Below are 8,921 nucleotides of genomic sequence, written 5' to 3'. Positions count from 1 at the left end.
AGTGAAACGTGATCAAATAGGCTTTTTGCAAACCGACCTGTTTAGGAAGGAGACTTCAACAAACTCATTGCTGTATGCACAATCAGCCCATCCAGCACAAGTCATCAAGTCTATACCGACTGGACAATTTTTGAGAGTTCGCCGTATCTGTTCATCCGATGCAGACTTTCAAAAAAAGAGCGAAGGATTTAAAACAGAGATTTCTAAATAGAGGATACAGCAGGAGACAATACAAGTTGGCCTATGACCAGGCTAAGGGTTGTAAAAGGCATGATCTGATATATAACTCAAGTAGAGCTGCAAATGAGAGAACAAAGGAAACGAACAAGGTCAGAATGGTTACCACCTACCATTCGCATTGGAATTTAATGCGTAAGGCTATGGCCAAGTACTGGCCGGTACTCCTTGCTGACTGTACTCATTGCAATTATCTGTCAGAAACTCCAACTGTCACCGCACGACATAGCAAGAATTTGAGGGACATTTTGGTTCGTAGTCACTACGAAAAAAGTGATAAAAAACAACTCCCCTTTATTCAACCTCAGAAAGCAAAGTGGGGGTGTACCCCATGTGGAAAATGCGTGGCGTTTCCAAACATCGAATGTGCAACTACTTTTTCTTCCTCTGATGGTAGTAAGAATTATAAGATCACTCAATCCATTACATGCTCAACCAAGGCGGTTATATACTATGCCCGTTGCCCCTGCGGGAAGATCTATGTTGGTCTTATGACTAGAGCAATGAAAACACGGGTTAGGGAGCATGTTCGAGATAGTCTAGCCGCCAGGGATGAGACATGTATGGATCATTTACGCACATTACCAAGGCACTTTAAGCTATATCATCAATGTGATCCCAAAGGGCTCAAAGTTAGAGGTATAGACTTCGATTAGATATCAGGGGAGGGGAAGTGAGTCGGCCTCTGGCACGGCTAGAAACCAAATGGATTTTGTCTCTAAAAACCATGTATCCACAGTGTCTAAATAAAACCTGCAGCTTTGTTCCATTTCTTTGTTGCATTCAGGTCAATTTTTCTCACCTTGTTTTTATTCTACTAAATTTTATTCTGTTTTGTTTCAAATATAGAGCATATTTTTATATTATTTATGGGACTGCTCCGTGTATGTCGCAATATGGACTGGGACACCATGAAGATCCTGGAATGAATGATGGATTCAACATCCCAAGACAAACGTTATCTCCTCACCCACATGAATTAATATGGTTATGATATGTACAGTCATGGCCAAAAGTTTAGAGAATGACACAAATATTAATTTTTACAAAGTCTACTGCTTCATTTTTTCTAATGGCAATTTGCATATACTCCAGAATGTTATAAAGAGTGATCAGCTTAACAGCAATTACTTGCAAAGTCAATATTTGCCTAGAAAATTAACTTTATCCCCCAAAACACATTTCAACATCATTGCAGCCTTGCCTTAAAAGGACCAGCTAACATCGTTTCAGTGATTGCTCCATTAACACAGGTGTGGGTGTTGATGAGGACAGGGCTGGAGATCAATCTGTCATGATTAAGTAAGAATGACACCACTGGACACTTTAAAAGGAGGCTGGTGCTTGGCATCATTGTTTCTCTTCTGTTAACCATGGTTATCTCTAAAGAAACACGTGCAGTCATCATTGCACTGCACAAAAATGGCCTAACAGGGAAGAGTATCGCAGCTACACCTCAGTCAACAATCCATCGCATCATCAAGAACTTCAAGGAGAGAGGTTCCCTTGTTGCCAAAAAGGCTCCAGGGCGCCCAAGAAAGACCAGCAAGCGCCAGGACCGTCTCTTAAAAGTGTTTCAGCTGCGGGATCGGGCTACCAGCAGTGCAGAGCTTGCTCAGGAATGGCAGCAGGCAGGTGTGAGTGCATCTGCACGCACTGTGAGGCGGAGACTCTTGGAGCAAGGCCTGGTCTCACGGAGGGCAGCAAAGAAGCCACTTCTCTCCAGAAAAAAACACCATGGACAGACTGATATTCTGCAAGAGGTACAGGGAGTGGACTGCTGAGGACTGGGGTAAAGTCATTTTCTCTGATGAATCCCCTTTTCGATTGTTTGGGACATCTGGAAAACGGCTTATTCGGAGAAGACCAGGTGAGCGCTACCACCAGTCTTGTCTCATGCCAACTGTCAAGCATCCTGAAACCATTCATGTGTGGGGTTGCTTCTCAGCCAAGGGAATGGGCTCTCTCTCAGTCTTGCCTAAAAACACAGCCATGAATAAAGAATGGTACCAGAATGTCCTCCAAGAGCAACTTCTCCCAACCGTCCAAGAGCAGTTTGGCGATCAACAATGCCTTTTTCAACATGATGGAGCACCTTGCCATAAAGCAAAGGTGATAACTAAATGGCTCAGGGAACAAAACAGAGATTTTGGGACCATGGCCTGGAAACTCCCCAGATCTTAATCCCATTGAGAACTTGTGGTCAATCATCAAGAGACGGGTGGACAAACAAAAACCTTCAAATTCAGACAAAATAAAACCATTGATTTTGCAAGAATGGACTGCTATCAGTCAGGATTTGATCCAGAAGTTGATTGAGAGCATGCCAGGGAGAATTGCTGAGGTCCTGAAGAAGAAGGGTCAACACTGCAAATATTGACTTGCTGCATTAACTCATTCTAACTGCCAATATAACCTTTTGTTACTCATAATATGATTGCAATTATATTTCTGTATGTGATAAAAAAATCTGACAAACACACATAAAAACCAGAGGGCAGCAGATCATGTGAAAATATAATATTTGTGTCATTCTCTAAACTTTTGACAATGACTGTATATGTCATCTTCCCTTGTTTGGGACTATAGTTAGGATTAGATATTAATACTATCCAGTGTACATGAGAACTTATGTATGACTGTTTTTTTCAAACATTTTAACATTTGTGCAATGTGGAATACCATATAATAGAAATTGTTCTTTAAAATTGGTGTTATACTGGATATGTATAGATTTTGATTAGTACTGTCTTATATGGGTTTATACCTCTTCTTATTTAGGCTGGTGGTACATGGGCATTGTTTCTATACCCAATAGTAGCGGGTCTCCCCTTGTTTTTATGGCCAAGGATATATCTATATTAGGTTTAAACTTGTTTTGATACATCTGGCTCTGTGTGGCCCATTGTTAGTTAGGGTAACATCTAATGACCCTCTACACTTGTGTATAATAACAACATGTTCTACTATAGACCAATAACATATGCCCATGTTTAGGCCTAACGCTGTCTCAACACAGGATTTTTGTTGTTTAAATATTTTATTTATATGCCCGTAATGCGCTATCACTCCTGTCATATGTTTTCTTATATATTGATTTTTGTATTCAATAATGGTGGCTTATGCTCATTATCCGCTATTCATGCCCTTTGCTAAAATTTGCTTCCTTACTGAACAAAGAAAGCTTTAGATTTACTATCTGATATCGCCGCCCCCTATGTGCTAATTAGTTAATTTCGTTGTAAGGGTTAATGAAGCCTTTGTGCATCTAGTCTCTGAGATTTCGGCTGCCCGGGGTGTCCGCTGGATGACTTCTGGGGCATTGCAGGAGGCGGCTCCTGGCGCCGCATTCCAGTCACGTGACTCAACTCCGCTTACATCACAGTAGACGGAGCTTGACTTTCGGTTCGGGGCGCTTTGCCGTGTTGTGTGATTCCCCGGCGCTGCCTAGTCGGGACGATGTGCGCCACTATAGTTGGATGCTTCTGAGGCACCCGATCTTTAGTATATACACATATATTCATTGCTAGGAGGTGGGCGTTGTCAGGGGTGTAGCGCTCACGTTGGTAAGCGCTTTTGATAGGCTGATGAAAAGGTATGTACCTCCCACATTACGATCCAACACTCCCCCATGTGTATATCTATTGGCTTTATTATAATGGGGGGCGTGGAATACATGTAGTCACAGTCAACTCTTAGACCAATTGGAGTGAATGCAAGATGCAAGAATACAGGAGTTGATATGTGAGACTTTTCATTGGAGCAGCCCTAATATAAATATATGCTCTGACTGGAGTGATACCAACCCCCAGAAGAAGGCTGGATGCCGAAACGTGCGTAGGGGCTCACACCATCACCCACAGGAGGTAAAAATCAATCTCTGCACTATTGAGGCTATGTATACAAGACTATCCTGTTATTTGACACATTGATTAGTATGCCTTTGTGACACTTACTCATAAGTCATGCAGCATCTGATGAGGGTTTGTTGGGGTTCTTTTCATATGTGCAGCCTCCTTTCATAGCATATGTGGGTAGTGGTGTTTGTTTTTGGGTTTCCCACTTTTTAAATTTACATGTCATGTATGTCTTTTTGGCTACTTAATAAAGTTTACATTTTTTATTAACTTTATGGGTTCTTTTGTGCTCTCTTTTTCAGATCAATTTATTGTTATTTGAGCCCAATGCTGTATCTAATATCTAGTAAGGGGCTATTTAACACTCTTCATTTGAGTAAGTGTTAATAATGCCTTTTTTTTCCGCTTCAACACCTCTGTTAACAGAGTTCTAGTAGCAGACACAGCTCTACAACAACTGTTAAGAGGAGACTTTGTGCAGCAGGCCTTCATGGTAAAATAACTGCTAGGAAACCACTGCTAAGGACAGGCAACAAGCAGAAGAGATTTGTTTGGGCTAAAGAACACAAGGAATGGACATTAGACCAGTGGAAATCTGTGCTTTGGTCTGATGAGTCCAAATTTGAGATCTTTGGTTCCAACCACCGTGTCTTGTGCGACGCAGAAAAGGTGAACGGATGGACTCTACATGCCTGGTTCCCACCGTGAAGCATGGAGGAGGTGTGATGGTGTAGGGGTGCTTTGCTGGTGACACTGTTGGAGATTTATTCAAAATTGAAGGCATACTGAACCAGCATGGCTACTACAGCATCTTGCAGCGGCATGCTATTCCATCCAGTTTGCATTTAGTTGGACCATCATTTATATTTTAACAGGACAATGACCCCAAACACACCTCCAGGCTGTGTGAGGGCTATTTGACCAAGAAAGAGAGTGATGGGGTGCTACGCCAGATGACCTGGCCTACAGTCATCAGACCTGAACCCAATCGAGATGTTTTGTGGTGAGCTGGACCGCAGAGTGAAGGCAAAAGGGCCAACAAGTGCTAAGCATCTCTGGGAACTCCTTCAAGACCATTTCCGGTGACTACCTCTTGAAGCTCATCAAGAGAATGCCAAGAGTGTGCAAAGCAGTAATCAAAGCAAAAGGTGGCTACTTTGAAGAACCTAGAAGAGAAGACATATTTTCAGTTGTTTCACACTTTTTTGTTAATTACATAATTCCACATGTGTTACTGTATAGTTTTGATGCCTCAGAGTGAATCCGCAATTTTCACAGTCTTGAAAATAAAGAAAACTCTTTGAATGAGAAGGTGTGTCCAAACTTTTGATCTGTACTGTATATTATATACACACACACCACACTATATATATATATATATATATATATATATATATATATATATATATATATATATTTTATTACACACACACACACACACACACACACACACACACACAGTATGTACATACACGTACAAATATATATTTTGTAAATAATGTGACACACAGTTGACCTTGTCCACACCATGCAATGCAAAAAAATGCAGCTGCATACATGTCATTTATAGAAATCACTGAATGTTAGAGAAGATGGCTGCATTACCAACATAAGCCCTGACAATTTAACTTTAATAAAAAAAAAACAAAAACTTTTTGCAGCCTTGAAAAACACGTTAGGCTAGTTTCACATTTGCGCTTTTGAGCGCAGCGACGGCCTGCGCACGGCCGCCGCTAAGCCCCGCCCCTGCCGGTAGCTCCGCCTACCGGCGCATGACGCTGCATGCGTCCCCTATCTTTATCACTGGGGGCGCAGGCCGTGCGCAGTATGCGTTTGGCGGCGCATGCGTCCTTTTCACAGTGCGCCGAGCGCAACCAAACTGCAGCAGGTTGCGTTTGGCGCACCGTGAAAAGGACGCATGCGCTGCCAAACGCATACTGCGCACGGCCTGCGCCCCCAGTGATAAAGATAGGGGACGCAGGACGCATGCAGCGTCATGCGCCGGTAGGCGGAGCTACCGGCGGGGCTTAGCGGCAGCCGTGCGCAGGCCGTCGCTGCGCTCAAAAGCGCAAATGTGAAACTAGCCTTAGTACATTTACAGGTGTGGTTGGATGTTACTACCCTGCAACAGTATTTAGAAACAGCTATGATTCCACGTGGACTTCGACTAAAAAGATTCCAACCATTGTGTATGATGAAAATTTCATGAATACATGGAAGGATTTATTGTCAGATTGCTCCATGAAACGTCATTAAATATGAACATGACAAACTCCAGTGTACTGAAAGCACTATCAGTACACCGCAAGAATCCATGAACTAACAATTATAATAAATAAGAATTTTATTTATAAAGCGCTAAGATATTTCGCAGCACTTTACAATTAAGGAAGCACTCCCATCAAGAGTTTTATCCTCTTATTGTATTACAATTATACTATATAGCACTGTGTACTTACAACTGCTCATTTTGTCTTTCTACCCAGTTATTTTTGCTGTATGCCTCATAAGTCACTGCTAAAGTCTCTGGCAGAAGGAGCTGGGTCAGGAGTTGAAGAGGGGAATGGTAAATGCAGGGAAACAAAACTTCCCATTTCTACATAGATTAGAGAAAAAATAATTAGCTTGGTAGAAAATCAAAATGAGAAATTGTAAGTACACCGTGCTATATAATATGGTGACTGCAATATATTAAGAGGATTAAAACAGTTACAGAAGCAGTGAGGACCCTGCTACCAAAGTTACAATCTATAAGTAAATAGGGGGGCACAACCGATAGAACGGGCTTGTCATGTATGACCCATCGATCATTATAACAAAATAGGACATTTCAAATAAGCTGCATAATCCTATCATCAGCCAGTATCTAAGTGCAGTTACCCAGTCAAGTAAACATAGATAGCACACCCCACATACACAAAATACTGCCACCACTAACAAAACAAATGGGGTGATGAGTCCTTAAAAATGCACATTTCTATCTAAAAAAGTCAAAAGGCCAAACTCTCCAAAAGGCTATGAATTCTTTAGAGCATCTTATTAAAGTTTTAGGCTTTAATATAAGAAATATGAATACAAAGAAACAAAATAAGGTAGCATACAAATATTCTAAAAAAAAAAAATAAAAAAATAAAAAAATAAAATTATAAGACTAAGGCTATGTGCCCACGTTAGCGGTTTAAAAAGCTCAAAAAACCAGACTCCTTCCCAGAAAACGTGCATTTCATTTCCGCATGATTTTTGCACAAAAAAAACACGCGTTTGATGAGTTTTTTCCCACGCGCTTTCTGGAAACATTGGAAACAGCTAAAAACGCGGACCTATGCGGAAAATAATGAGCATGCTGCGTATTTAGCCGCTAAGCGTTTTCTGAGCGGAAAAAAACGCATGCATTGGCACAAAAAAACGCCAAAATGCATTTAATGGGAAGCTTATTTTAAGCGTTTCTGAAGCGCCTGATCCGGCACAAACGCTTCAAAAACGCTTAAAAAAACGCAACGTGGGCACACAGCCTTAAAAGGACAATTAACAGAAAATACCTTAAAAAGGTATTAATTTATAGATGCTCTTCTGTTTCCCTGAGGGTAGGATGGAACACAGTCAGACTTCGGTCAATTGAAAATGTTCACATGCTGGGGGTCAGCAATCTTTTCATACCTCAGGCCCTGGGCTCCAGTATCCAGGACCAACTGTCAATTTTCTAAAAAACTTTCAGGTCAAAAACACTATAAGTAGGTTTTGCTCAAAACTACATTCATAGTAACATAGTTATTAAGGTTGAAGGAAGACTTTAAGTCCATTTGGTTCAATCCATGTCCTATCTTAACTTGCCCTAACATGTTGATCCAAAGGAAGGCAAAGAAAAAACCCCATGTGGCAAACAGTAAGCTTCACATTGGGGGAAAAAATTCCTTCCCGACTCCACATATGGCAATCAGACAAGCTCCCTGGATCAAGAAGTTTATTAATCCTTCAGGTGCTTCACGAGAACTAAAGCAATGTGGAAGGAAAAAAAAAAAAAAAAAAACCATTTTACTTTTTTCACAAAAAGTTTACTTTAGACCCAAACCTTTATTCTCACAAGGGTATAAAGACACAATGGACCACAAAAGCGGTTCAGTTTCTCCAGAGCACAAAGATACCCCATATGTGGGGGAAATCCACTGTTTGGGCGCATGGCAGGGCTCAGAAGGGAGGGAGCACAGTTTTTGAATGCAAAATTGGCTGCAATCGATGACGGGCACCATTTCGCCTTTGGAGACTCATTGATGTGCCTAAATAATGGAAACCCCTCATTTCTAACTCCAACCCCAACAGCCATAAACCCATCCCTAACTGCAAAGAATGGAAAAAAAAATTATATTTTTTTATTTTGATCTAACCAAGGAGGGTAAAAAGGGGGGGTTGATTTACTAGGTTTTTTAATTTTGATCACTGTAATAGGGTCTATCACAGTGATCAAAATGAACCAATAGGAAAAATCTATTGATGCTGGGTTGCCACATGCGCCCGCCAGTTTCTTCACTGAAGAGGACGTGGAGGGCCGGGGGACTGAGCAGAAGGATCCCTGGAGGGGGGCGGGCTTGGAGGACCCCACTGATCTCTCCTCTGGTATGCTAGATCATATAGAGGAGAGAAATGAATGGAAAATATGACTCTTTTCTGTGATCGCCGTTATTCAGTGAATAACGGCGATCATGTGCCACGGGATGGTAAAACCCGACCAGAATCATGTTCTCCAGGGTCTCAGCTACCCCCAGAGACCCTGGAGATTTTCTGACACTGGGGGGGCGCTAGTCCCTTATTTCTTGCGTTGTTTAAAAAGCG

This window comes from Dendrobates tinctorius, unplaced genomic scaffold (assembly GCF_039654945.1).
Source record: "Dendrobates tinctorius isolate UK_male_01 unplaced genomic scaffold, ASM3965494v1 ptg000206l, whole genome shotgun sequence".
NCBI classification, from domain to species: domain Eukaryota; kingdom Metazoa; phylum Chordata; class Amphibia; order Anura; family Dendrobatidae; genus Dendrobates; species Dendrobates tinctorius.
Note: the sequence above shows the minus strand (reverse complement) of the source record.